Consider the following 6,715-nt stretch of genomic DNA (forward strand, 5'->3'; position numbering starts at 1 on the left):
TAAAATCAAACCTCATACTGCCCAGAGACTCTTGGAGGGCACAAACAAAACCTTGTGTGTGCCAGGACCAGGGGAAAGGAGCACTGATCCCACAAGAGATGGAGCCAGACTTGTCTGTGAATGTTTAGAAGTCTCTGATGGAGTCGTAACTTGACAGTGGCCTGCCGTGGGATCAGGGGCACTGACAGCAGCAGTCCTGGGAGGTGCACAGTGTTGACATAAATCCTCTTGGAGGAGGTCACCATTAGCCCTACCATAGAGCCTATAGCTCTATCATAGAGACTGCAGACTCCAGGACTCAGCTGCCTCAGGCCAAACTACAGGGAGGGAGCACAGTCCCACCTAGTAGGAGAAAATTAGATTAAAGATTTACTAAGCATGGCCCTGCCAGCCAGAGCAAGTCCCAGTTTTCCCAATAACCAGTCCCTTCCACAAGGAAGCTTACACAAGCCTCTTATTCTCATCCATCAGAGGGCAGGCAGAAGAAGCAAGAACTTCAACCCCATGGCCTCCAGAATGAGAAACACAATTACAAAAAACTAACCACAATGATCACATGTATCAGAGCCTTGTGTAACTCAATGAAACCATGAGCCATGTCATATAGGGCCACCTAAGGATACGGGTCATGGTGGAGAGTTCAAATAAAACGTGGTCCACTAGAGAAGGGAATGGCAAACCACATCAGCATTCTTGCCTTGAGAACTCCATGAACATTATGAAAAAGCAAGAAGATATGACACCGAAAGATGAGCCTCCCAGGGCGATAGGTTTCCAATATACTACTGGGGAAGAGTGGAGAAATACCTCCAGAAAGAAAGAAGAGGCTGAGCCAAAGCAGAAACAACGTCTAGTTGTGGATGTGTCTGGTGATGAAAGTAAAGTCCGATGCTGTAGAGAACAAAATTGCATAGGAACCTGAAATATAAAATCCATAACTCAAGGTACATTGGACGTGATCAAACATGAGATGGCAAAAATGAATATTGATATTTTAGGAATCAGTGAACTAAAATGGAAAGGGAATGGGCAAACTTAATTCAGATGACCATTAAATCTACTACTGTGGGAAAGAATCCCTTAGAAGAAATTGAGTAGCCTTCATATTCAGCAAGAGTCTGAAATACAGTACTTGCGTGCAATCTCAAAAATGACAGGATGATCTTGGGTTGTTTCCAAGGCAAACCATTCAATACCACAGTAATTCAAGTCTATGCCCCAACCATTAATACCAAAGAAGTTGAAATTGAATGATTCTATAAAACACCTACAAAACCTTCTAGAGCTAACACCAAAAGATGTCCTTTTCATCATAGGGGACTGGAATGCAAAAGCAGGAAGTCAAGAGATACCTGGAGTAACAGGCAAATTTGGCCTTGGAATACAAAATGAAGCAGGGAAAACACTAACAGAGTTTTGCCAAGAGTAAACACTGGTCCTAGCAAACATCCTCTTCCAACAGCACAAGAAACAACTCTACACATGGACATCACCAGATGGTCAATACCGAAATCAGATTGATTATATTCTTTGAGCAAAAAAATGAAAAACTATATATAATCAGCAAAAACAAAACCAGGAGCTGACTGTGGCTCATATCAATTCAGTTCAGTTCAGTCACTCAGTTGTGTCTGACTCTTTGAGACTCCATGGTCTGCAGCATGATAGGCTTCCCTGTCCATCACCAACTCCCAGAGCTTACATAAGCTCAATCCATTGAGTCAGTGATGCCATCCAACCATCTCATCCTCTGTCGGCCCCTTTTCCTCCCGCTTTCAATCTTTCCCAGCTTCAGGGTCTTTTCCAGTGAGTCAGTTCTTCACATCAGGTGGCCAAAGGATTGGAGTTTCAGCTTCAGCATCAGTCCTTCAAGTTAATGTTCAGGACTGATCTTTAAGATGAACTGGTTGGATCTCCTTGCAGTCCACGGGACTTTCAAGAGTTTTCTCCAAAACCATAGTTCAAAACTACCAATTACTTGGCACTCAGCTTTCTTTGTAGTCCAGCTCTCACATCCATACATGACTACTGGAAAAACCATAGCCTTGACTAGATGGACCTTTGTTGGAAAAGTAATGTCTCTGCTTTTTAATATGCTATCTAGATTGCTCATAATTCTGCTGCCAAGGAGTAAGCGTCCTTAAATTTCATGGCCGCAGTAGCCATCTGCAGTGATTTTGGAGCCCCCCAAAATAAAGTCTCTCACTGTTTCCATTGTTTCCACATCTATTTGCCATGAAGTCATGGGACCAGATGCCATGATCTTAGTTTTCTGAATGTTGAGTTTTAAACCAACTTTTTCACTCTCCTCTTTCACTTTCATCAAGAGGCTCTTTAGTTCTTCTTCACTTTCTGCTATAAGGGTGGTGTCATCAGCATACCTGAGGTTATTGATATTTCTTCCAGAAATCTTGATTCCAGCTTGTGCTACATCCAGTTGAACATTTTGCATGATGTACTCTGCATATAGTTTAAATAAGCAGGGTGACAATATACAGCCTTGACATACTCCTTTCCCAATTTGGAACCAGTCTGTTGTTCCATGTTCAGTTCTAAATGTTGCTTCTTGACCTGCATACAAATTTCTCAGGAGGCAGGAAAGGTGATCTGATATTCCCATCTCTTTCAGAATTCTCCACAGTTTATTGTGATCCACACAAAGGCTTAGGCATAGTCAATGAAGCAGAAGTAGATGTATTTCTGGAACTCTCTTGCTTTTTTGATGATCCAACAAGTGCTGGCAATTTGACCTCTTGTTCCTCTGCCTTTTCTAAAACCAGCTTGAACATCTGGAAGTTCATGGTTCATGTACTGTGGAAGCCTGGCTTGGAGAATTTTGAGCATTACTTTGCTAGTGTGTGAGATGCGTGCAATTGTGCAATAGTCTGAGAATTTTTTGGCATTGCCTTTCTTTGAGATTAGAATGAAAACTGACCTTTTGCAGTCCTGTGGCCACTGCTGAGTTTTCCAAATTTGCTGGCATATTGAGTGCAGCACTTTCACAGCATCATCTTTTGGGATTTGAAATGGCTCAGCTGGAATTCCATCACCTCCACTAGCTTTGTTCATAGTGATACTTCCTAATGCCCACTTGACTTCACATTGCAGGATGTCCGACTTTAGGTGAGTGATCACGCTATTGTGGTTATCTGGGTCATGAAGATATTTTTTGTATAGTTTTTCTGTATAGTCTTGCCACATCTTCTTAATATCTTCTGCTTCTGTTAGGTCCATACCGCTTCTGTCCATTATTGTGACCATCTTTCCATGAAATGTTCCCTTGGTATCTCTAATTTTCTTGAAGAGATCTCTAGTTTTTCCCATTCTATCATTTTTCTCTATTTCTTTGCATTGATCACTGAGGAAGTCTTTCTTATCTCTCCTTGCTATTTGTTGGAACTCTGAATTCAAATGGGTATATCTTTCTTTTTCTCCTTTGCCTTTTGCTTCTCTTTTTGTCTCAAATATTTGTAAGGCCTCCTCAGACAACCATTTTGCCTTTTGGCATTTCTTTTTCTTGGGGATGGTCTTGATCCCTGCCTCCAGTACAGTGTCACAAACCTCCGTCCATAGTTCTTCAGGCACTCTGTCTATCAGATCTAATCCCTTGAATCTATTTCTCACTTCCACTGTATAATCGTAAGGGATGTGATTTAGGTCATACCTAAATAATCGAGTGATTATCCCTACTTTCTTCAACTTAAGTCTGAATTTGGCAATAAGAAGTTCATGATCTGAGCCACAGTCAGCTCCCAGTCTTGTTTTTGCTGACTGTATAGAGCTTCTTCATCTTTGGCTGCAAAGAATATAATGAGTCTGATTTCGGTATTGACCATCTGGTGATGTCCATATGTAGAGTTTACTCTTATGTTGTTGGAAGACAGTGTTTTGCTATGACCAGTGCATTCTCTTTGCAAAACTCTGTTAGCCTTTGCCCCACTTCGTTTTGTACTCCAAGGCCAAATTTGCCTGTTACTCCAGGTATCTCTTGACTTCCTACTTTTGCATTCCAGTTCCCTATAATGAAAAGGACATCTTTTTTGAGGTGTTAGTTCTAGAAGGTCTTGTAGGTCTTCATAGAACTATTCAACTTCAGCTTCTTCAGCATTGCTGGTCAGGGCATAGGCTTGGATTACTGTGATATTGAATGGTTTGCCTTGGAAACGAACAGAGATCATTCTGTCATTTTTGAGATTGCATCCAAATACTGCATTTCAGACTCCTTTGTTGACTATTATAGCTACTCCATTTCTTCTAAGGGATTCTTGCCCACAGTAGTAGATATAATGGTCATCTGAGTTAAACTCACCCATTCCAGTCCATTTTTGTTCGCTGATTCCTAAAATGTCAATGTTCACTCTTGCCATCTCCCGTTTGACCACTTTCAATTTGCCTTGGTTCATGGACCTAACATTCGAGGTTCCTATGTAATATTGCTCTTTACAGCATCAGACTTTACTTCCATCACCCGGCACATCCACAACTGGGTGTTCTGTTTGCTTTGGCTCCATCTCTTCATTCTTTCTGGAGTTATTTCTCCACTGATCTCCAGTAGCATATGGGCATCTATCGACCTGGGGAGTTCATCTTTCAGTGTCATATCTTTTTGCCTTTTCATACTGTTCATGGAGTTCTCAATGCAAGAATACTGAAGTGGTTTGCCATTCCCTTCTCCAGTGGACCACATTTTGTCAGAACTCTCCACCATGACCTGTCCATCTTGGGTGGCCCTACAAGGCATGGCTCATAGTTTCATTGAGTTAGACAAGGCTGTGGTCCATATGATAAGATTGGCTAGTTTTCTGTGATCATGGTTTCAGTCTGTCTGCCCTCTGATGGAGAAAGATAAGAGGCTTATGGAAGCTTCCTGATGGGAGAGACTGACTGAGGGCAAAACCGGGTCTTGTTCTGATTGGTGGGACCATGCTCAGTAAATCTTTAATTCAATTTTCTTCTGATAGGCAGGGCTGTGTTCCCTCCCTGTTGTTTGACCTGAGGCCAAACTATGATGGAGGTAATGAAGATAATGGCGATGTCCTTGAAAAGGTCCCATGCATGCACTGCTGTGTGCCCCCAACCCTGCAGCAGGCCACTGCTGACCCACGTTTCTGCTGGAGACTCCTGGACACTCATGGACAAGTCTGGGTCAGTCTCTTGTGGGGTCACTGCTCTTTCTCCTGGGTCCTGGTGCTCACAAGGTTTTGTTTGTGCCCCCCAAGAGTCTGTTTTCCCAGTCCTGTGTAAGTTCTGGCAGCTCTATGATGGGGTTAATGGCATATGCCTCCTCCAATAGGAAGTCTACTGCTCCCAAAGCCTCTGTCCCTGCAGCAGTCCACTACTGACCCATACTTCCACAGAAGACACTCAAATACAGTTCTGGCTAAGTGTCTGTGGGGTCTCTGGGTCTTGGTGCACACAAGGTTTGTTTGAGCTCTCCGAGTGTCTCTGGTGGGTATGGGGTTTGATTTTAAACATGATTTCACCCCTCCTACCACCTTGCCGGAGCTTCTCCTTTGCCCTGGGACATGGGGTATCTTTTTTTGGTGGGATCCACTTTTTTTGGTGGCTCAGATCATCAGCTCCTTATTGCAAAATTCAGACTTAATTTGAAAAATGTATGGAAAAGCACTAGACCAGGTATACTCTAAATCAAATCCTTTATGATTATACAGTGGAAGTGACAAATAGATTCCAGGGGTTACATCTGATAAACAGAGTGTTTGAAGAACCATGGACAGAAATTCATAACATTGTACAGGAGGCAGTGACCAAAACCATCCCCAAGAAAAAGAAATGCAAAAAGGCAAAATAGTTGTCTGAGGAGACATTACAAATAGCTGAGGAAAGAAGAGAAGTGAAAGGCAAAGGAGAAAAGGAAAGATATAACCAACTGAATGCAGAGTTCCAATGAAAAGCAAGGTGAGATAAGAAAGCCTTCTTAAGTGAAAAATGCAAAGAAATAGAGGAAAACAACAGAATGGGAAAGATTAGAGATCTCTTCAGGAAAAACAGAACTATCAAGGGAACATTTCATGCAAAGATGGGCACAATAAAGGACAGAAACAGTAAGGACCTAACAGAAGCAGAAGAGATTAAAAAGAGGTGGCAAGAATAAACAGAACAACTGTATGAAAAATATAACCACAATGGTGTGTGGTCACGCACCTAGAGTCAGACATCCTCTAATGTGAAGTTAAGTGTGTGTCAGGAGGTATTACTACAAACAATGCTAGTGGAGGTGATGGAATTCCAGCTGAGCTATTTCAAATCCTAAAAAATGATGCTGTTAAAGTACTGTACCAAATATGCCAGCAAATTTGGCAAACTCAACAGTGGCCAAAGGACTGGAAAAGGTCAGTTTTCATTCAAATACCAAATAGGGCAAAGCAAAGAATGTTCATACTACTGCACAATTGGGCTCATATCACATGCTAACAAGGTAATGCTCAAAATCTTTCAAGCCAGGCTTCAATAGTACATGAACCAAGAGCTTCCAAATGTACCTGCTGGATTTAGAAAAGGCAGAAGAATCAGAGATCAAATTGGCAACATCCATTGGATCATAGAACAGGAGAATTTCAGGAAAACATCTACTTTTCCTTCATTGACTATGCAAAGCCTTTGTGTGGATCACAAGAAATGGTGGAAAATTCTTAAAGAGATGGGAATACCAGATCACCTTACCTGTCTCCTGAGAAACCTGTATGCACGTCAA

The sequence above is a fragment of the Bos indicus x Bos taurus genome, chromosome X (genome assembly GCF_003369695.1).
Source record: "Bos indicus x Bos taurus breed Angus x Brahman F1 hybrid chromosome X, Bos_hybrid_MaternalHap_v2.0, whole genome shotgun sequence".
Classification (NCBI taxonomy): domain Eukaryota; kingdom Metazoa; phylum Chordata; class Mammalia; order Artiodactyla; family Bovidae; genus Bos; species Bos indicus x Bos taurus.